This window comes from Terrapene carolina, unplaced genomic scaffold, assembly GCF_002925995.2.
Source record: "Terrapene carolina triunguis isolate 2854851 unplaced genomic scaffold, T_m_triunguis-2.0 Scaffold58, whole genome shotgun sequence".
Taxonomy (NCBI): Eukaryota; Metazoa; Chordata; order Testudines; family Emydidae; genus Terrapene; species Terrapene triunguis.
Genome location: NW_020664409.1, coordinates 109,934,684 through 109,958,732, shown reverse-complemented (window position 1 = coordinate 109,958,732; position 24,049 = coordinate 109,934,684).

Here is a 24,049-nt window from a genome sequence, read left to right as displayed (position 1 = left end):
GGGAGGAGAGGACCAAGGGAAGAGGAGGCATATCTTCATCAGCCTGCGCTCACTCCCCATCAGCATCCAGTTCTGGTGCCCACAAGTCAAGGAGGAGGTTGGTAAATTGGAGAGGGTGCAGAGAAGAGCCAGGATTAGAAAACCTGCCTTCCCGTGAGAGGCTCCGAGAGCTCCGTCGCGTTAGTTTAACAAAGAGACGGTGCCGGGGTGATCAGGGTCCATGTGGGGAACAGATATTTAATAACGGGCTCTTCAGCCTAGCCGAGGAAGGTCTAACACCATCCAACAGCTGGGGTTGAAGCTGGACAAATTCAGCCTGGAAATAAGGCATAAATTAGGCTAAATTGGCCAGTGGAACAATTTACCAAAGGTCATGGTGGATTTTCCATCATTGGCAATTTTAAAATCCAGACTCTAACAGATCGGCTGTAGGAATGACTTGGGGGCAGATTTCCAGGCTGTGTCACACAGGGGGTCAGCCGAAATGATCACCATGGTCCCTTCTGGCCGTGGAATCTATGAATCTCTCTCTCCCTCTTCTCTAGTCTCCCTCCGCACGCAGCCGGGCCCGGCCCATCCCTCTTCTGCTCTCTGGCCCTGCAGGGGAAGGCGTTTTGCTGAGCCTGCAGTTTGCTAACATGACGAGCACCCGTTCGGAAAGGCCTGGGCTGGGCTGGTGTCACTGCCTGTCAGGATGAGCTCTTAGCTTCCTGGCTCACAGCCTGCCAGGGCCTGACATGTCAGAGCTTGTCTCCCTCAGCCGCCCTGGCTGGGGAATTCAGTAGGGACGGGAAGATGGTTTATCTGATGCCAGGTTACATGGGTCCTCAGGGATAAGGGACTTGCCCAAGGCCAGGCAGTGAGACAGCTACAGGCTAGAACCCAGGCGTCCAAATTTCCAGTCTGTTATTACACAGCAAGTCCGGTGGTGATAGGCCCATAACTTGGCAGCGTCTGGCTCCGATTCCTATGCTCAGACCCCCTGACTGTCCTGCCAACAATGCAGAGCAAACCAGCTGGCCGGGCCAGTCCTGGGCTCTCAAATATCCTTGGGACCTGGCCTCAGATTAACCCTCCCCAGCTTGGATCATGGCGGGCACTGGACAGACATAGACCGATGCAGAAATCCTCCTGCGAGCTTTCTGAACGTCCCTTTCATCTGGACGGACCATGAGGCCACTCTGCTCTCAGCGACTCCAGGAGGAATCCGGATTAACGTCACCCGAGCCAAGCGAGTCGGTGCGGATTTACAGCTGTGCAAAGGAGAACACACTTGGGCTCTGTAGATCCAGGGGTCTCTTCAGTCCTGGAGCAAGCACCCACTGCACCCTAGGCGAGAGGGTCTGAGCGTAGTGGGAGCTGGTGGGCTCTAATCCCACCTCCTGCAATTTTTATCTCTGCCACCAGGGGGTGCCATGAGCAGTCAATCATTAAAGGGGTAAAGGATCCTGAACAGGGCTAAGCATCATTACAATTCAGAGCGAGGTTAAGCTCTTCGGGACAGAGACGGCCACGCTGCGGTTGTACCATGCATCTCCGCTGATCCCTGGCACAACCACAATAACCAGGGAGAAATACCATGATTCCAGGGGGTCATAACTCAGTGGTTTGAGCATTGGCCTGCTAAACCCAGAGTTGTGAGTTCAATCCTTGAGGGGGCCATTTAGGGAACTGGGATAAAAATCTGTCTGGGGATTGGCCCTGCTTTGAGCAGGGGGTTGGACTAGATGACTTCCTGAGGTCCCTTCCAAATGAATGCAGCAGCCATTCTGTAGCAGCGGCATGGTCATGGGGGAGGGAGTTGGGGAGGGCCAGGCCAGGTCCTCAGCATCAGTGGAGCTGTGCTGATTGACACCTGCTGAGGTTCTGGCCCATCATCTCAAAAGGGGGGCTGAATTACCCTGGTTAGAATGGAGCCAGCTCCCCTGCTGCACCTTTAAGTGATGGGAATGAGCGGCCCGTAGAGAACCAGCAAACTCACTCCATCTGGGCCTGGCAGCCCAGCGCAGCTGAGCACTGCAGCCCTGTACTCTCTAGAGAATCGGTACGGCTGAGGCTGCAGGATCCCGCCTCCCACCCCTTCACTGCCGCCTCCGGAAGCCCCTGATTTCCCCAAGCCCCAGCCGAGCAGGGTTCTGCATGTGCGGTGTTTTAATTAACGCAAGTGAAGCGCGTGTGTTGGGAGAGGGGCGGGCTGGGGCTGGGAAATGGTCCCTTTGAGGGACAATCTCTGACAACCTTGTCGTCCCCAATTAGCGGGTAATTACCTCCGTGACGTACGTCTTTATTAATCCAATTAATAAAGCGGGTGGCGAGACCTCAGCAGATCTCCTGACTCAGCGCGCAGCTCACCAGGAGGGGCTCGAGCGGGAGGAGAAAGGATTTGCCCCCTCCCCCTTTGCTGCTAATTAAAATGATTGTTTACAAACAGACCAGCGAGCGTCTGCACTTCCTCCAACAGGCGCATCCCTGGCCCGCCCGGCAGCCACCGCTCTGTATAGTCACCCAGGTGGGAAGTGGAGCCCTCGCTGGTGAGATGCTCTGGGAAGTTCAGCTGAGACGGGGTGAGGGCATCGCGGGACCAGCTGGGAGGAACCAACTTCATTTCTGCCACGAATCCTGCAAAAAACTCAGCGCCAGTAGGTGAGACCATTGCCTGGCAGGCTGACCCGTATTGCCTCATTGGTTCCTTGTGCTCTCCGGGCTGTCTGGATCCACCTATCGTCTCTTGTCTTATACTTAAATTGTAACTTCTCTGGGGCAGGGTCTGCCTTTTTGTTCTGGGTTCGAACAGCGCCTGGCACAACGGCAAGGGTCCTCAAACTGTGGGGCGGGACCCCTCAGGGGGTCGTGAGGTTATTACATGGAGGGTGGTGAGCTTTCAGCCTCCACCCCAAACCCTGCTTTGCTTCCAGCATTTATAATGGTGTTAAATATATAAAAAAGTGTTTTTAATGTATAAGGGGGTGGGGGTCGCACTCAGAGACTTGCTGTGTGAAAGGGGTCACAACTGGGACCGGGTCCAGGACTGGGGCCCACCGGTGCTGCGCTAACCCAAGGAATAAACAATGGTTCAGACCAGCTCTAGCAGGCTATCATCTGTCTTTGGGAATCAGAAACTCCTTCCACTGGGAAAAACAGGCCCGTCCTGTTGCCAAGAGAAGATACCAAAAGACGTATCTGCCGTTCAGCACCTCACACTGTTCGTCTGGGGCTCAGCGCTGTTTGTTCCAGTCAGCGCTTCAACATCCTCAGGCCTCCTGCTGCGAGTTCTCTCAGTTCTCCGCAACTGCACCTTGGCTGTAGTTCGCTACAATGGCCTCAGTATCAGCTTCCCTGGTGGGTCATGGCTGGAGAGGAGCTCAGATGCCACAGTGACAGGTGACGTGATGGGGTGGAGGTGTACGGAGATAGACAGACAGAGGGGGTGTACGGGGATACATAGATAGTAGGGCGGTCAAGCGATTGAAAAAATTAATCACACTATTAAAAACAATTATCGCGATTAATCACACTGTTAAACAATAACAGAATACCATTTATTTAAATATTTTTGGATGTTTTCTACATTTTCAAATATATTGATTTCAATTACAATACAGAATACAAAGTATACAGTGCTCGCTTTATATTTATTTTTTATTACAAATATTTGCCCTGTAAAAAAAACAAAAGAAATAGTATTTTTCAATTCACCTCATACAAGTACTGTAGTGCAATCTCTTTATCATGAAAGTTGAGCTTACAAATGTAGAATTATGTACAAAAAATAACTGCATTCAAAAATAAAACAACGTAAAACTTTAGAACCTACAAGTCCACTGAGTCCTACTTCAGCCAATCGCTCAGACAAACAAGTTTGGTTACAATTTGCAGGAGATAACACTGCCCGCGTCTTGTTTACAATGTCACCTGAAAGCAAGAACAGGTGTTCGCATGGCACTGTTGTAGCTGACGTTGCAAGATATTTATGTGCCGGATACGCTAAAGATTCATATGTCCCTTCGTGCTCCAATCACCATTCCAGAGGGCATGCGTCTGTCCATGCTGATGACGGGTTCTGTTCGATAATGATCCAAAGCAGTGAGGACCGATGCATGTTCATTTTCATCATCTGAGTCAGGTGCCACCAGCAGAAGGTTGATTTTCATTTTTGGTGGTTCGGGTTCGGTAGTTTCCACATCGGAGTGTTGCTATTTTAAGAATTCTGAAAGCTCCGCACCTCGTCCCTCTCAGATTTTGGGAGGCACTTCAGATTCTTAAACCTTGGGTCGAGTGCTGTAGCTATCTTTAGAAATCTCACACTGGTACCTTCTTTGCATTTTGTCAAATCTGCTGTGAAACTGTTCTTAAAACAAACACGCTGAGTCATGATCCGAGACTGCTATACCATGAAATATATGGCAGAATGCAGGTAAAACAGAGCAGGAGACATTGAATTCCTTGAGGGAGAATTGTGTCACAAATTTAATTAACGCATTGTTTTTTAACGAGCATCATCAGCATGGAAGCATGTCCTCTGGAATGGTGGCCGAAGTATGAAGGGGCATATGAATGTTTTGCATATCTGGCACGTAAATACCTTGCAACACCAGCTACAAAAGTGCCATGCAAATGCCTGGTCTCACTTTCAGGTGACATTGTAAATAAGAAGCGGGCAGCAGTATCTTCCGTAAATGTAAACAAACTTGTTTATCTTAGCAATTGGCTGAACAAGAAGTAGGACTGAATGGACTTGTAGACTCAGTCTAAAGTTTTACATTGTTTTGTTTTTGAGTGCAGTTATGTAACAAAAAAAAAATCTACATTTGTAAGTTGCACTTTCAGGATAAAGAGATTGCACTACAGTACTTGTATGAGGTGAATTGAAAAATACTATTTCTTTTGTTTATCATTTTTACTGTGTGACTATTTGTAATAAAAATAATACTATAAAGTGAGCACTGGACACTCTGTATTCTGTGTTGTAATAGAAGTCAATATATTTGAAAATGTAGAAAAACATCCAAAATATTTAATACATTTCAATTGGTAGTCTATTGTTTAACAGTGCAATTAATCACAATTATTTTTTTTAATCACAGTTAATTTTTTGAGTTAATCGCATGGGTTAACTGTGATTAATTGCCAGCCCTAATAAATAGATAGATGGGGTGTACGGGGATAGATAGATAGATGGGGTGTACAGAGAGAGAGAGGGTGTATGGGGTGTGACAAAGTTCCTCCTCTACCTTGGTGGGTCCTGCGCTTATTGGTGGATTTGCTCGCCTCAGAGATCTTCCCCTCTGGTGGAACCCACAGTCCAGGTCAACTCCTTTTGTGTCTGATCAGGAGTTGGGAGCTTTGGGGGGAACCCGGGCCCGCCCTCTACTCCGGGTTCCAGCTCAGGGCCCTGTGGACTGCAGCTGTCTATAATGCCTCCTGTAACAGCTGCGCGACAGCGACAACTCCCTGGGCTACTTCCCCATGGCCTCCTCCAAACACCTTCCTTATTCTCACCACAGGACCTTCCTCCTGGTGTCTGATAACGCTTGTGCTCCTCAGTCCTCCAGCAGCACACCACCTCACTCTCCGCTCCTTGCGCCTCTTGCTCCCAGCTCCTCACACTCGCACCACAAACTGAAGTGAGCTCCTTTTAAAACCCAGGTGCCCTGATTAGCCTGCCTTAATTGATTCTAGCAGCTTCTTGATTGGCTGCAGGTGTTCTAATCAGCCTGTCTGCCTTAATTGTTTCCAGAAAGTTCTTGATTGTTCCGGAACTTTCCCTGTTACCTTACCCAGGGAAAAGGGACCTACTTAACCTGGGGCTAATATATCTGCCTTCTATCACTCTCCTGTAGCCATCTGGCCTGACCCTGTCACAGGGGATAGATAGATAGATGGGGTGTATGGGGATAGATAGATAGATAGATAGATAGATAGATAGATAGATGGGGTGTACGGGGATAGATAGATAGATGGATGGATGGATGGATTGGCTGTATGGGGATAGATAGATAGATAGATAGATAGATAGATAGATAGATAGATGGGGTGTACAGGGATAGATAGATAGATGGATGGATGGATGGATTGGCTGTATGGGGATAAATAGATAGATAGATGGGGTGTACGGGGATAGATAGATAGATGGGGTGTACGGGGATAGATAGATAGATGGATGGATGGATTGGCTGTACGGGGATAGATAGATAGATGGGGTGTACGGGGATAGATAGATAGATAGATAGATAGATAGATAGATAGATGGGGTGTACGGGGATAGATAGATAGATAGATAGATAGATAGATAGATAGATAGATAGATAGATAGATAGATGGGGTGTACGGGGATAGATAGATAGATAGATGGGGTGTACGGGGATAGATAGATAGATGGATGGATGGATTGGCTGTACGGGGATAGATAGATAGATAGATAGATAGATAGATAGATAGATAGATGGGGTGTACGGGGATAGATAGATAGATGGATGGATGGATTGGCTGTATGGGGATAGATAGATAGATAGATAGATAGATAGATAGATAGATAGATAGATAGATAGATAGATAGATAGATGGGGTGTACGGGGATAGATAGATAGATGGATAGATAGAGTCTTTGAGAAAATCTGGTCAAGAAAGTTTGTAGTACTGTAGCTCAATACCAGCACCCTGAACCCAATGAAGCTCTATTGATTGACACCAGCTGAAAATCTGGCCCAACATGGATAATTACTCCTGCCTTCGGTGGGGACTAGATTGCCCCACCACCAGGTTTTTATACAGTGTTCCTGGAGGGGATCCTTCTAAAGAAGCATCTCCCAACTTCCTGCCCAAGGGGCCGGATCCTCAGCTGGAGTAACTCAGCATAGCTCTGTGAGGACCTTGAAGACCACAGCTGAGGATCCGGCCCATGGTCCTTCACTCCACACCACAAGGGACACGGACGTAGCCCCATTCTGTGCAACATGGTGACATCTCCACAGGGCAGCTCCCTCCAACCCGAATGAAACCGCTGGGAACGACTGGCACCTCCAGCCCCCTTCTCTTTGTAGCTCACATACTATTGGGACGGGGGGGTATCGCACATAAAAGGGGAGGAATTTTGGGGCGGAGTCCCTGGTTCAAACCTTGGCCGGGCCGGGCTTTGCGCTCAGGGCACTGGTATTTCTTCCTCCCTTCCCAGGGCAGGAGAAAGGTGGAGCAGGCGAGAGAGAGACAGATGCTTTCATGGCTCTCCTGAGGGGTGACCTCTCCTCCCCGCCATCTCTCCCCACAGATGGCGCCTCAATTAAATTCGGAAATACATTTTTTAATAGGACTTTCACCTCAGCTCCCTCTTGGGCTATTAAAGCCATTATGGCAGAGTTAAGTAAAGAACTCGCGGCAAGGTAATAAGCCCGCCAGCCTCCGCTGCTGTCATCCCAGGTTTATGGCCTCGCCAATGTTTTCTTTATTAAAGATTCAGAAGCCATTTCCTAGCGGCTTGGTTCTGTGCCGTCCATTAACGGCAGGGCTCCGGTGAAGGCGGCCTCTTAATGGCTGTGGGGAAAGAAGCAGGAAGACTTCTCCCTGTGTGGAGCTCGAAAGCTCCTCTCTCTCACCAGCAGAAGTTGGTCCAATAAAAGATTCCCTCACTCACCTGGTCTCTCTAACAGCCTGGGACCCACATGGCTACAACCACACTGCATACTGACAGATAGATCAAAACACTGCAGTCTGTTTGCTACATGTATCTAGCCAACCAACCATTGCTCCATGTACTGGTGATATCCATCCGTCTGCCTCTCCGCCCATCCTGTCTTTCTGTCTGTTGCCATTTAGCCTATGTCGCTGTCTGCCACCTATCTATCTATCTATCTATCAAGCTACAGTATCTCTCTGTCCATCTTTCTGTTCTCTCTGCATCTATCAATCCTCTCAGGCGCTTCCAAGGCACAAGGTCTCTATGCGCCATGCGGTAGCGGTGGGTAAATACTGACTGTTTAGTGGCGACCGCAGGCAGAGAAAGAGGGATGAGAGAGTTAGGTATAAACAGAGATTTCCATTGGTGGATGGAATGACTTGTTCCTATGATGTTGGCGGAAGCTGCATGTAACCAATGTTTGGGAAGATGAAGTGGTTACTACTGATACTCTATCCCTGACATTTCCACCTCTCCACATCAGACCAATAGGCCCATCTAGCCCAGTACTCTGCCGCCAGCAGTGGCCTGATGCTTCAGAGGAAGGTGAAACTCATCTACACTGCACCTGCGACCCCTGTGCCATGCTGTACCAAAGGGAAGAAATTCCTTCCTGACCCTTGCTGGCCTGAAGCATGAGGCTAGATTTCCCTGTGTTACCAATTCACGCAGAACTACCCCACTAGCTCAGCTTTTTCCATGCTTCCCTCCTCCATGGCACCACCCCAAGCCCTCGGAAAGCCCACAGAACCCTTTGACTCAATAGTGACCCCTCGTGATGGGTGGAAAACCTGTAGCTGAGATGCAAGGGATGTCTGGAGACGCAGGGGGCTGAGGAGTCAGACAATAGCTAGACCCTAGAATGTAAAAAACACCCAATTCACAACGACTCCCCCTCCTGTCCTACCTGCAAGATCCCCCCACCTGTGTCTTTGAGGCCAAAGGCATGTGTGCACATACATGTCCGTGTATGCAGGGGTATACAGATATGCATCTGTGTGTGTGTGTGTGTATGTGTGCTTGCAGCTGCATCGCCGTGTCTCTGAGTGCGTGTGTGTGTGTGTGGTGTGTTTGCCTTCTAAAGCAGCAGCTAATATTTCAGCAGGAGACACTGGGGGCATCTCACTTGGGGAGATTCTCCGGCCTGTGACCGATCTCAGCTCCCCTCCTGCCCCCTTCCCCCGACTGCCTTTCACAGCCGTGTCAGGAGCATGTCACAGACCAGTGGCTTTGTTCTACAGCCCTCCGGTGGGGAGCAACAGCCACAAAACAACACCAAGCCAGCTGGGGGAGGGGGAAGGAGAATACCGCCTACACCTCCGGTAGGGCCATGCACCAGTACTGCGGGGAAGGAGCTCCCAGGCGCTCCCTAGCCCCCAGGTCTGCAAAGCACTTCAGCACGTGCTCACACCCACGGGAGCTGAGCACAAGCCTAACCTCAGCCCCTGCTGGCTTGCTGGGGGAGCCCTCGGGTTTCCCACCCCTTCCTCTTCCTCCTCGCCCCATCTGCGTGTCTCCCGCTCTCCCGCCGCCACCTCAGCCGTGCCGCGTTGATCTGGCTCAGACCCCATTGTTGCGCTGGTGTCCAGGCACTGCCCGGGACAGGGGCTTTCTTGCACTCAGCCACCAAACCAGGGAATGAAATTCAAACTGATCAGCTCCAGTCTGCTCACCCGTCTCTGACAGCGCCCACCGCCAGCTGCTCCAGAGGTGAATGGAAAAACCACCGCCCCCTGGTGGGCAATGCTGGAACAACTGGACCCCGGGGTAGTTTCATCCCAGCCCCTGCGTTAACTAACCCCAATCCCCATTCTCCTCTCTTCCTGGGTCCTGCTGGCACCTTGCCAGGTGTCTGGCTGCCACAACTGGAGAGTGGCGCTAGGAGAACGGGGTGTGTGCAGGGGGCGGGTGGGTGTTGGCTCCAGAATCTCTTCGGCCCCCTGTTTCAAAGCAGCAGGTCAGGCTGGGTGAAATGCCACCCTCCCCCGCCTCTGTGTAAGAACCAACATCGGTAAAAATGAGCCAATGGATTGACTCCCCGAGGCAGTGGGGCGTGTCCTGTACCTAGGCCCACGGCTCTTAACCCAAGCTCAACCAGACACCTAGTTACAGAGAACAACCAGAGGCAAGCGGCCAGTGAGCAAATCCAGGCCCTGGCCAGCCTGTCGCTGGCCCCATTGTATCAGACGGAGAGATACAGATTGGCAGAGGCCCTGGAGGTTTTTTGCCTTCCTCCGCAGCATAGGGCAGGGGTCGCAAGCTGGAGGATTCTCTGCGACTTGAAGTCTTTAAATCACGATCTGGAGACTTCAACAGCTGAGATAAGGGAAATTGGGTGGGTCAGCTTTTGTGGCCTGCATCATGCGGGAGGTCAGACTAGATGACCATAATGGTCCCTTCTGACCTTAAAGTCTATGAGTCTATGAGTCTATGAGAGAGAGATCCAAGCTGCTCAGATCACTTGCGTGGCCAGCCAGCCCTGCCTTTCCCCTCAGCCAGCCCCAGCCGCCAAACCATTTCTTCCCCGGTTGTTCATACCAGGGCTGCCCAGAGGATTCAGGGGGCCTGGGGCAAAGCAATTTCGGGGGGCCCTTACATAAAAAAAAAGTTGCAATACTATAGAATACTATATTCTTGTGGGGGCCCCTGCGGGACCCGGGGCCTGGGGCCAATTGCTCCACTTGCCCCCCCCTCTGGGCAGCCCTGGTTCATACACACACGGAGCTGGGATTTGGCCTCACTTGCTTAGGGCTTTGTCCAGACACGGGTCCACTGAGTATTCCAGCCACTTTTCAAAGGGTTAACAAGCCAGCTCAGAGACCAGCCTGCCCACCCTACCCGGTACTCCCGAGGCCGGCGGCTTTGCTCGGCTGGGTGGAGTTTATTCCCAAGCTGAAACACGCCCCTCCCGTCCCTTGGTTATTCAGTCTATGAGAGAGACAAAGTGGGTGAGGCGATATCTTTTATTGGACCAACTTTTGGAGACCAGCTTTCGCGTTTACGCACAGCTCTTCTCCAGGTCCTGAAGCTGGTCTCGCTCACCCACAGAAGTTGGTCCAATAAAAGAGATCACCTCCCCCACCTTGTCTCTCTGATATCCTGGGACCGACGCAGCTTCACCAGTGCTGCCCATATTACGTCTATCACCCTCTGTCGGTCAGCGAATGACCTATCCTATGCCATGAATCTGGACATTTATATCCTACACACACACGCACACCTGCCAAATGCAAATCTGTCTGCTCTCATTAGCCATACGAAGGTCTGAGCCTTTCTGGCACCTGGCCGCAGTGATCTCTTGTGGCAGTGAGTTCCGCAGGCTAACCAGGCATTATGGAAAATAAAGTCTTTTCTTTGATCATTTTGAAGGTGCTGCCCTTCCGTTTCATTCAACTCCCCCTTGTTCCTGTGTCATCAGATGGGGTAGATGGGAGCGTCCGATCTAGCGCTCTATCCATTCCCATTTGTTTTGCTCATGGCCGCCCCATTTGACTCTCTGTATTCAATAGTCCCAATCTCATCACTGGCTGCTCTCACAGAAGGCTCACCTGGCCTGTAGGCAGGCCATGGCCCAGGGCCGAACCCGGCTCCAGCTGCTGGGTCATTGTTCCAGATGGGGTGACTAGTCCCACCCCATATTGCAGCTGGAGGCTCACCCTGGATTCGTATCCGGGCACTTTAACAGGCTCGTGGTCACCCTCCCTTCCAGCCCGTAGGCATCCCACACTGGACCGGCTTCTCTGAGCACTGCTCTCCACGGAGAAGGGATTTTCAGTGAGCTGCCCATAATGGTGCCCAAGAGTGGCAGCGTGTATGTACGTCCCGCCCTCTCAAACCCCACCTCAGTGTCCGTCCGTCTGTCCATCCGCCCATATCCTTCCTGCTCTCCACTCCCGCCTCCCCCCCCCCCCCCCCCCAGTCTCTGCCTGTTTGTCTCTAAAGCCTCCCGGTGGGAATTCCCAGCCCCCGGGAAGTGCCACTCGGTTTCAAACAAGTGCAAGGATCTCAGTCCCCAGCCTCAGTGACCAGCCCAGCACGGCCACAGTCATGCTGGCCTGCAGTGGGAGGGTGGGGGAGGAACCATGGGCGCTCAAGCCAGAGAGGAGTGAATTGGAGCTGGTTCAGGAAGGCAAGACAGGAGAAGGGGATGGGGGCAGTTAGTGGAGCAGGGAGGGGAGCTGACCCCTTGGCACACCCCTGTGGATGGAGGGTCTGTAAAGCACCAGTGAACTGCAGCTGAGCAAAGGGAGAATGGCCGGGGGCGGGGGGGGGGGGGCACATCTCATTGCTGGCCCGTGCCACTGGCTTCCTAGTCTCTCTCTCCCAGCAACTGCATTTCAGAGCCATGCGGGGACACTCTGAATTCATCCCAGCCCCCCACCCGCGTACACACCCACACGCTCCATCCCATCAGACCCAGCGTCCCCATTTCCCAGGCCTAGCGATTCCCTGCCGCTAGGCTGCGGGCAGTGTGGTCACATAGGACACCTGCCGCGCTTAGGCCAAGCCTGTCAAAAGTGACTAGCGAGCGGGGTGCCCAATCGGAGCTGCCTGAATGGGCCAGGGCAGGTGCTCGGCCCTTGGTCCTCCCAAATCACCGGTCGTGCTGGGAAATCTCAGTTCCAGTCGCTCTCCATCCTGCAGCTTGTTCTGCCTGCCCCGAGACTGAAGGTGGGTGCAGGAGCGTTCAGTCATCACAAGTCCAGATGCTCCAAGGTATTTAGGCATCCAACACCCCTTGGTTTCAAGGAGAGATGGGCACCTAAATCCCTTTGGGTGATCTGGCCTGAGGTGCTTAAGGTGCTTGAAAGCAATTTGCTTGATTCTGGGTCCAGCTGCACTGGCTGTGCATGACAACCACAGCGCCCCGCCCAGACTCTGAGTCTGGGAAGCTCAGCCCTTGCAGGCAGTGCCCCCAGTACCGCAGATGTTTCAAACTGGGCTCCCACCCCAATAGAATTACCAGCCTGGGAACTTCTGATTTGGTTTGGCACATGGTTTGGCCAAGGGGGTGGAGAAGAGCTGAAATGTCACTATCTGTTACAGGCAAACCCTTCGCAGGCACAATGGATGTGGGGACTGAACTCGGAACTGCTACAGCTCGAGCTAAAGAACCAGCCATTAATGGGGAGGGGTGTAACAGTCGTATCATTGGCAGATTGGGCACTGAGCGGGTTACATACACGAATGCAAAACTGCAAATAGCAAAGTTTCATTTCAGTAAATTGAGAAAGGTGGTTGGTTTGGCTTGGGACTTTTTATTTGGGATACAGGGGAGGTAAATCAGGTGCTTCTATTCACCCCATCTCATACTATGGGATTGGGGGGAGGGATAGCTCAGTGGTTTGAGCATTGGCCTGCTAAACCCAGGGTAGTGAGTTCTATCCTTGAGGGGGCCACTTAGGGATCTGGGGCAAAAATCAGTACTTGGTCTTGCTAATGAAGGCAGGGGGCTGGACTCGATGACCTTTCAAGGTCCCTTCCAGTTCTAGGAGATAGAATATCTCCATTATTTTATTTATTTATTTATGGGAACAAGGAGACAGTCAAGGAAAGCAAAAGGAAGCCAAATTATACACTGATAAAGGGAAAGCTTTTTTTAAAACACAACATATAATTAACCCGTGGAACTCTCTGCCCCATGAGAGCATTGAGGCCAAGAATTTAGTGATACTCAAAAAAAATCAGTCACTTATATGGATACCGACAACCAGCAGCATTATATTAGTGGGATAAAAGTATCTAACAGATATAAACCCCTCATGCTTCAGGGCAAAAACTAACCTCGGATGGATGGAGAAAGATCTTGTGGGCAGGTTATTTCATCGCTGGTCCCGGCAGGGTCTTTTGCCCCGTCCACAGATGCCATTTGTTCTGGCCACTTGGAGACGGGCCCCTGGTCCAATCTAATGGTGCAATTCCTTCACTTCTAGTGGGATTCTGCAGAGCGAGCCAATACCGGCCAAGCTCATTGATAGGTAGCAATAGAGCATCACGGAGGCCCGGCAGAGGAGCAGCCGGCCCTGTTCATTCTCGCCAGGAGAGGCTGACGCTTGTAGATGTTTTACCGCCGAATTAAATGTCCAGTCCCCAGCTCTTGTGCTTTCTTGTCTCTCTCCCTCTGCCATTCAACAGAAACAGGGGCCAGCTCTTCAAGGAGCCACTCTCCTCCGTCTCAAGTCAGCCGAGACAAGGATCTCCCATGGGCTCTACCCAGCCGGGTTCTTACCCATCCCTCATCACCACCTGGGGTAACCAGATGTCCTGTTTTTAAAGGGACAGTCTCATATTTAAGCCCTTCTGCAGGTGTCCCGACTTTTTCTTAAAAACAGGCAAATTGTCCTGTATTTTCTCCAGCCGCCCGCCCACCAGCGGTGAGTGGGGTGGTCCAGTGGCCAACGATGGGGGTGGGTGTGCAAGGCTGGGGGTGGGGCCGGCTGTTCCCTGTGCTGATCCATCAGCGCGGCCCCCCCCCCGCATGCCGGCTCTCGGTCAGCAGGGCCCGTCCCCCCATCCCATTTCCGGCTGGCACTGGCTGTGAGCTGTGGGGGCTGGTGTATGGAGGCAAGTACCAGGTGGCAGCCAGTTACGTGTCACCACTGCTGCCCACCCATCAGCCCTTTACATGCTCCCCCTCTCGCTGTCCTCTCCCTGCTTCACCCCCCCCACCCCGCTGCTCCTCCGTATCCCCCCAGCGGGGCGCACCTCGCTCCCAGCACTGTGCGGAGAACCCGCCCCTGGTCGGACAGCTCAGCTCACCAACAGCCTGGCCCCCCAGGCTCCTTCCTTCCCCCACTGCCTCTGGCTAGGCCGGCGCCCTGGGAAAGCCCAAGACCCTCTGCCCCGGGCGCTGGCCAGGAGGATCCAAGCCCTGCATGTGCCAAAGCCCCGCACACAGCGCTGGCACGGGGCAGCCTCTCTGCCCCCGCTCTGGAGTGGTCGGGGGCAGAAGCGATTTCCAGTCTGTTCGCCCCCCGACCCTGCAGCCCCCCAGGCAGGTGCTTAGCACCCCTCTTCACCCACCACTCCCGCACCACTCCCCTGCCCCCAAGGAGCGCGGGGCTGCTCCCTCCCCTAGGCACCCTCCCCTGCTGCGCCACCTCTCTGGCCAGGTTCGCTGAATCCCCTGCAGTCAGGTTCCCTGGGCCCTGGTGCACAATGCGTCCTTAGGGCTTAACCCCTTCCTGCCCGCGCCGTAGCCGGAGAATAGGAGGCAGCCGGGTTGTGTTGCTGGCCAGCAGCAGCCTGGAGGGGTTAGCTGCCTTTCGACACTGGGTGGGTGGGAAGGGACAAGCAGCTTCCAGCCACACGGGGCCAAGAGATGAGCTCTGCAAAGACACTGGCGAGGTCATCCCTTTCCCCCCTTGCCCGCCTCCCCTGTGGCTGGAAGCAGCTCCCGTCCCTTCCCTCCCACGCAGGGCCGAAAGGCTGCTGCTGGCCACATTCTGGTGTGGATCCTGGCAGAAATCTGGGAGGGCATATGACCCTGCGTCCGTATATCTCTCCCCCCCCCACCCCCGTTGTCTCAGCACCAGGTACATACAATCCAACAAGATATTACTGTCTAGCAGATCAAGACTTTTAGAATGATATCTCAAGGCAGACTTTGTACAAAACATACCCTAATTACATGACAGTGGTGAATATTAGGGTGCCGGGGTGTCACAGGAAACTATTAGTTACTTTGGAGAAGATAGGGATTCATGTGAGAACTGAAAGGTAGGTAAGGAACTGGTTAAAGGGGAGACTACAGTAGGTCAGACTGAAACGTGAACTATCAGGTCAGAGGGCGGTTACCATTGGAGTACCTCAGGGATCGGTCTTGGGACCAATCTTAGTTAATGTTTTCATTAATGACTTTGGCACAAAAAGTGGAAGTGTGCTAATAAAACTTGTGGATGACCCAAAATTGTGAGGTATTGGCAATAGGGAGGAGGATCGGAATATCATACAAGAAGATCTAGGTGACCTTGAAAACTGGAACAAACGAAATGGGATGAAATGTAATTAGTGCAAAGTACGGTTAGGGACTAACAACAAGAATTTTTGCTATAAGCTGGGGCCGTATCAGTTGGAAGCGACAGAGGAGGAGAAAGACCTGGGTGTATTGGTTGATCACAGGATGACCGAGCCGCCAATGTGAGTCAGCCACGAAAAAGGCGAATGCAGTCCCAGGATGCATCAGGCGAGGTATTTCCAGGAGAGACAGGGAAGTGTTATTGCCATTATACAAGGCACTGGTGAGACCTCATCTGGAATACTGTGTGCAGTTGTGGTCTCCCATGTTTAAGAAAGATGAATTCAAACTGGAACAGGTGCAGAGAAGGGGTCCTAGGATGATCAGAGGAATGGAAAACCTACCTTACGAGAGGAGACTTAAAGAGCTTGGCTTGTAGCCTAACCAAACAAAAGCTGAGGGGAGGGATGACTGTCTCTATAAGTACGTCAGAGGGATAAATACCAGGGAGGGAGAGGAGTTATTTAAGTTAAGCGCCACTGATGACACAAGAACAAACAGGTATAAACTGGCCCTCAACAAGTTTAGGCTTGAAATGAGATGAAGGTTTCTAACCATCAGAGGAGTGAAGTTCTGGAACAGCCTTCCGAGGGGAGCAGTGAGGCCAAAAAACCTAACTAGCTTCAAGACTGAGCTGGATAAGTTTATGGAGGGGATGGTATGATGACGTTGCCTGCAATGGCATGTAGCCGATCTGCGACTGCTAACAGCAAATCTCTCCAATGGCTGGCGATGGGACACTAGACGGGGAGGGCTCTGAACTACTACAGAAAATTCTTCTGCAGGAGTCTGGCTGATGGGTCTCACCCACATGCTCAGGGTCCAACTGATCACCCTATTTGCTTCTCTCCATGGGTTGGGCACCTTGCTGACCCCTACCTCGAGCCTGTGGCCACCTCCTGAGCATGTCGCCTCTTCAGCATGGGTGGATGGGACAGGGCTGGAAATGAGGGAAACAGGCCCCAACCCTCATCCTGAGCACCCTGCCCCCATTCGTAATGCCTCCCACCAACACCGGGAGCAGAGTCACTCCCTGTCCCCATTTCACAGATGGGGAAACTGAGGCACCAAGTGAGGAAACTGACCTGACAAAGAGTGAAGCAGGGAGAGAGCCAGGAACAGAACCCAGGAGTCTTGGCTCTCAGTGCCCCACACAGACCAAACTCACTTCCCAACCTTAAAAAAGGAGCATTTCCAGAGTCCCACCACACATAACCCAACACACACATGCTAACATGGCGTGCACACACACACACAGTCAATTATGAGTATGCACGTGTGTTCACGTGTTTGCATGTATGTACATGTGTGTGTGGCGCAAACATGACCCCAGGCACACATATGCCCCAACACCCACACAAACATACAGGCATGGGGGCTTGTACACCCACACCTGCCTATGCACACGCCTGTGCATGCACCTGTGCACACTTTGCACAGCTGGGACCCACCACAGCACCCTGCAGCTTCCCGGCCACGCACCAGCCCGCCCCAGGCTCCCGGCCCGGCAGAGGGACGTGTGCCTGCAGGCTGCCAGTGGCTCACACCGGCTGGGAGCGGTGCCTGGGCTCTGTGATGCAGAGCTGCAAAGCCCTGCCAGGCTCTGAGGGCATGTGTGTGTTTCGTGCGTGCCATCGCTGCCCTCCAGTGGCCGCTGCTGCGAACGCACACAGCAAAGGCCAGGCTTGGGTGGGGGGGAGGAGATGATTGATTTCTGGCAGGAATGGTGAACCCCTGAGGCTCCTGGCTGGGGGATCCCGCCCCAGGGCACACAGGGATTGAGCTGAGCAAAGAGCTTTTTCAGGCCCAGTTTCTTAAGCTGTAGCATAACTGCCATTGAAACAGCCCCATGCCCTGCAAACCACCTGTTCAAAACCCAGCATGGCCCGCGGGCTCCCACCCCTCTGTGCTTCACAAAGAGATCGTCTCAGTTCCTGCAGCTGGGGGGGTGGCGGCTTGGAGGAGACCTCAAAAAACAAGAGCTGGATCACGGAAACTCTTGCTGCATGGATAAGCGTCCTGCGCCCCTGGAAGTGGGAGCCTCCTGGCTCTGTGATCCCATTGTCCCATCCCCTCTCGATAGGGGAATGTGCATTGCCCCCCCCCCCCAAGCCCTGGCAGGGGTGTTCATTTCCCCCCTTTCGGACAGAGCAAGGGCCAGCCAGAGATGAAAGTGTCCCCGATAGCGCTAGGATGACCAGACGTCCCGATAAAAATCAGGACCGTCCCGATAGTTAGATATTTGTCCCGCGTCCGACCGATCTTTGGTGGGGACGCAATTTGTCCCAATACTTTGCTCTGGCTTTTTTTTTTTTTTTTTTTTCCCCCCCCCCCCGTTTGTCCCCTTATTTTCTCCCTCTCCTCTGGTCACCCTAGATAGCGCAGCTCTCAGGAACATTAAATGCTACCTACGGCCTTTCACAGCTGGTCTCCCTCACCCGGGATCTTCTGGCCCCGCTGTGACATAGCAAGGGGGTTGCTCCATGCACTCTGCCCCCCCCCAGCTGTCTGCATGGGAGCGGCCCTGAGCATCGCTGGGGAACCTTGTGGAGGACGAGGTGCTGTAGGAATTAGGCTACGATGAATTATCCAATGGGGAGCAGGCACCGGGGGACTAAAGGGGCTACTGGACAGCTGCACACAGCAGCCGCTCGCCCTTTGCAATGCAGACGTCTCCCCTGCAGGAGGCGGGGCAGGAGCAGAACCCCCGTTTTGTGAGGCACGCAGAGGGGCAGGCTCTTCTGCAGGGCAGGCTTAGGACAGAGCCTGCTCGGGCCCAGTGCCTTTCCTCCCAGCAGCAGAAAGGTCCCTGTGACTACAGCATCTCACCCTACCGCGCTGGGGGGAGCAGGAGCTGCTGATCGCACAGGAGCGCCAGCTGCAAGGCCAGCCAGGGGCCCAAGAAGATTCCAATAGCTTCCTCCCGGGAGCCCAGGCCCTGGGGAGCAGAGGGCTCGGCCCAGCCCAGGATGGCAGACTGGAGCAGAGAACACAGCACGACCCAGAGATCGGGGTGAGAGGGGACCAGCCCTGGGGAGTGGAGCCTGGCAGGTGATTAAGGAGGGATAGGGTAACGGGCTTTCCTGGGGCAGGGACTGGGGGCAGCCTTTGCCCAGCCATTAGACCCCCGTCCCCACGCCCTGGTGTGGGCACTAAGTACACTGGCCTCTAGGTAAGGACGGCCTTGCACAGGTTCCTGCTGCCCTCCAGTGGCCCAAATAGGGAACTGAAATCAGGGGGCACAGCTCAGGCCCTGGAGCCGCTTATTACTACTAACAGGGGCTGCTTCCCAGCTGTGCTGGCACCTGGAGGTAGGGTGACCAGACAGCAAGTGTGAAAAATCGGGACAGGGGGTGGGGGGTAATAGGAGCCTATATAAGGTAAAAACCAAAAAATCGGGACCTCTGGTCACCCTACCTGGAGGATAAACGCCCCTAGGGCCTGCCTGGGGCACCAGGCAGTTGCAAATCTTCCAGCCCAGTGCTGGGCAGCACCAAGAACCGCTCCATGGAGGATGCCACCGACACCTGGGTTGGGGGGGGGGGGGGGGGGGGGGGGGGGCCAGGCAGGTTTTGGACTAGATGACCTCCTGAGGTCCCTTCCAAGCCTGATAGTCTATGAATACAGGGGCTGGCTGGAGAGGGGGGGGAAGCACACCTTTCTCAGTTTTTGTCCTGAGCAGCTGCAGACACCAAGCTGGGCCCCAGGCTGAGCCAGGGAGACTGGGCTGGGCGTAAAGAACCTTTGGTCCCGTGGGACTGCTCAAGCTTTGTGCCTCAGTTTCCCCCACTATAAAACAGGGAGAGTAATGAACCATCCCCTCCTCATCGGTCAGGGCTGGTTGAGAGCTGCTCAGGGACTAGTGACAGGTGGGTGGGGAAGGGAAGGACAGAGACCTACCTAGAGAGATGAACAAAGAGCCAGGGTCACCCACAGTTCCTTTCAGGGGAAGATAAAACCCCGAAACGGTCTGAGCCAGAAGCTGGGAGCCAGGAAATGCTGAGATATAATCGCAGCCGTGGCACAGATCTTGCCCCATGGCTTAGGGAATTGCCCTACCTTCCCTTCCTCAGTTTCCCTGTCTGTACTCACCTGTCCCCTAACACTAGGACTGAGGAGTGGTCACACAGGCAGCAGCAGACAGCGCCCTGGCTGGGATAGTCTGAGTGCAAGCACAGGTTGCTGGAGGAGGAAAGGGGGGGAAGGGAAGGAAACCCACGAGGAGCGTCACAGTTAAAGACAAACCTTGGCATTTCAATGGGCAGAATGAGCAGCGAAGGGGAGGGCAGGTAACTATTCAAATCTAGGTCGGGTTCGTACTGGCTCGGAACCCCATGTACATGAGTAAAACCATACTGGGCCATAACAAACCACCTTAACTCTGCCCCTGCAGCCCCGCCAGCCTACAGCCCAGGGAGGAGAACACCTGCCCTACTGTGTGCACATTTCCACCAGGGGCTCCAGCCACATGCTGCTCTAGGCCCCAGTACGTCAGACTCCAGCTCACCTGCCTGCTACATTCCAAGAGACACCCACACCCGCCTCTTCCCCTCCACGCAGGGCAGGGCAGACCTAAGGGGCCTCTCCTTGCTCAACTGAATAACCCTGTCCTTGCTCCTTCCTCCTCCCCCAGCTGGGAGGGCAGGCAGGGCTCCAGGGCCCTACCACTACCCCCTTGCCAGTTCATTCACCCAATGGACCCAGGTCTTTAACTCAATCTCTGCCTCCATCTGCAGGCCTGTAAAGGCACAGGCCTGGGCCAGAGCCCACAGCCACTAATGGGAGTCTTTCCATCCTCCCCTCTCCTTCATACAGCAGAAAGCCTGCCTGCCCCTGCCCCTGCCCCTGCCCCTCCCTCCATGGGCTGGCCATCCTTCACCCAGGGCAGTGAGAGTCAGCCCCCAGCATCCGGCCACATCCCCCAGCGGCTGCAGATCGCAGAGCAAACAGAGACGCTCGGTGCAGCTCCCACAGCAGCTCGGGGGAATGGAACCCAGGCTAGCAGCCCACGTCCTGGCCTGTGCTGCCTCGGGCATGCAGAGAGCAGGGCAGGCCACTTGCTGCAGGGGGGAGGCTGCGGATGCTGCTGCTCTGCCAGCCCCTCCCTCAGTGCAGCACAGCTCAGAAGCACCTTTTCATAAAGCCTGCAGCGAGGGCCAGATCCTCAGCCAGTGGCAGTGGTGCTCCATCAACTCCACCGTCCCCTTCCGCCAGCCGGAGACCTTCGCCCGGAAGTGTTCATTCGAGAGCTCCGCTCACAGCAGGTCCCGAAAGGATGGTAGCTGAACAGCAGGTGCAGGAATGAAAGAGGGGAGCACGGGGGAAGCGTGTTTAGGACTCCACATCCCAGTTTGCTGCAGCATCTCGGCTCCCATCCTCTCAGTACCTGGTCCCGATGAGCATCAGCTCACTTGAAACCTTGTTCACCATTCAGCATTGCCAGGGAACCTTGGCGTTTGATGCATTTCTCCAACAGCAAGTGCATTTCTTCGCCCCCCTCCTGTCAGTGTCGGGAAGTGGCTATTGAAACAATCCTAACGAACAGCAGTTTCTGTTCCCTCTCTAGCCCTCTTCATTCAGGGCAGACTTCGGGGTGACACTGAAGCTGCTAGGTGGTGGTATGTTAGCGAACCCCAGGCCTCATTCCTTCACAAGCTTAGGGTGGAAAGGAGTTACCAAGAGAGATTTAAGCTACAGTTTGACTCAGATTCAAATCTAGAGGGAAAAACATTAGCAACACTTCCTCTAACGGAAACAGGATTGCAATCTTCACTGGGAAGATCCAGGGTTTGGCTAAAATTAAGGGCAAACCTAGAATCCAGTACCCAGCATAGCCATTGAACAGCTGCACAGGTCAAAGACCAATACCCTGGGAGTTATCAGCTGGTGGCTGTCAAGTGGCTTCAGTCCATTACCTTGAGCACAGGCACTTCCCCTGTAAACCACCAATGCCGGGGGTGACAACGGTTCCCCTTGCTGGCTGTACTGGCGGAAGGGCCAAGGACTGAATGGGCTGTGAGACAGAACTCCCCGAGCCTCAGAGGTGGACGCGGTCGGAGATGCAGGGATATTAGCCAGATCACATCAAGGCTCCGACGCTGTCAATCCAGACCCGTTAGCAGCCTCTTTCCAAGCATGTGCAGCTGGCAGCTGCGTTCCATCAATTTTCCCAAGGATTTTGAGCACGGAGTCTAGCTGCACAAATCGCGGCAGCTAAATTAATTCAATAGCCTGGAATGGCTCCAAAGGAGCCATTATGGTTTATAGTGTCAATGATCCGTGAAGCAAGGAGTCAAGAATCCGCAGATTAAAGAGCACCCAGCTATGCCTCGCCACGGCAGAGCGGAGCTGCTCCGCATCATGTCAGGGAGACGCGCATTAGATACCTGACAGGTAGTTTCTCTTACGCATCTATTAAGGGATCAGTTGTGCACTCGACACGGGGGGGAAAAACTGAGCAAAACGGAAGGGCTAATGCAGTGGCAGGGAGATTTTATCAAGTGTTACGGAAGCCACAAGAGGAGAAAAGTTAAAAGCCACAAAGCCAGGAAAGTCAGAGGCCAGACAATAAAACCTCTCCTCCCATCATACATAGGATCACCCCAAGGTGATCTTTTGAGATGGCCCCTCTGAATTCCACACTTGAAAGCGAGAATCCTCCCAGCCAGGGCTTTGTCAAGGTGGGCCTTAAAAACCTCTAAGGAAGGAGATTCCACCACCTCCCTTGGTAACCCATTTCAGTGCTTCACCACCCTCCTAGTGAAATAGTGTTTCCTAATAGCCAACCTAGACCTCCCCCACTGCAACTTGAGACCATTGCTCCTTGTTCTGTCATCTGCCACCACTGAGAACAGCCGAGCTCCATCCTCTTTGGAACCCCCCTTCAGGTAGTTGAAGGCTGCTATCCAATCCCCCCCTCATTCTTCTCTTCTGCAGACTAAACAAGCCCAGTTCCCTCAGCCTCTCCTCATAAGTCACGTGCCCCAACTCCCTAATCATTTTTGTTGCTCTCCATTGGACTCCAATTTGTCCACATCTTTTCTGTAGTGGGGGGCCCAAAACTGGACGCAATAGTCCAGATGTGGCCTCACCAGTGCCGAATAGAGGGGAATAATCACTTCCCTCGATCTGCTGGCAATGCTCCTACTAATGCAGCCCAATATGCCGTTGGCCTTCTTGGCAACAAGGGCACACTGCTGACTCATATCCAGCTTCTCGTCCACTGTAATCCCCAGGTACTTTTCTGCAGAACTGCCGCTTAGCCAGTCGGTCCCCAGCCTGTAGCAGTGCAGGGGATTCTTCCTTCCTAAGTGCAGGACTCTGCACTTGTCCTTGTTGAACCTCATCAGATTTCTTTTGGCCCAATCCTCCAATTTGTCTAGGTCACTCTAGACACTATCCCTACCCTCCATCGTATCTACCTCTCCCCCCAGCTTAGTGTCATCCGTGAACTTGCTGAGGGTGCAATCTATCCCATCATCCAGATCATTAAGGAGGTCAACCCATTGTCTGTTGAGGGCTTCAGAGGGGCCATGTACACCAGCCAGAGAGAACAGTTACTCATCTTATAGTAACTGATTCTTAGAGACGTCTTCAGTGCTGATCGCGCTTGACATGTGCATGTGCCTCAGGGATGCAACAGTGGAATAGCAGTCTCCATTGGGCTTGTGCTGGGCATGTCCTCGAACTCCCACCCCAGGGCAGAAAGGGCAAAGTGGCTGCAACCATCACCCCAGAGCCCTCACTAGGTCAGAATCCTGGGTAAGCAGGACTCTGATAAAGCAAGGACAGAGGGCAGATCAGTGTGGGTCCCACCACACCAACATTTGAAGAACCGGGGGGAGGGGGGTGGGATAGCTCAGGGGTTTGAGCATTGGCCTGCTAAACCCAGGGTTGTGAGTTCAATCCTTGAGGGGGGCCATTTAGGGATGTGGAGCAAAAAATCTGTCTGGGGATTGGTCCTGCTTTGAGCAGGGGGTTGGACTAGATGACCTCCTGAGGTCCCTTCCAACCCTGGTATTCTATGATTCTACTGTAGGTAACATTCTCCGAGTACCTGGCTGTATGGATCCCACTCTGGGTGACTGACGAGTGTCCCATCTGGCAGGTGGAGTTGAGGAGCGCTGAGTGACACTAATTGAGTGATTGCAACACTGCCCTTCTAGGCTTGGCATATGACCTGGTAGCTAGGCCAAGGGCAGAATGCTGAATAAAAGTCAGGGTTACTTCATGTCACAGCCCTACAGCTTTCAGATATGGGAGCGTTCCCAAAGGTGGCACAGGATGCAGCTTGCACACTAGAGAAGTGAACTGCACTGTTTAGAGGGAGGGAGATAAAATGAATCCTGCAGTGCATATGGCTC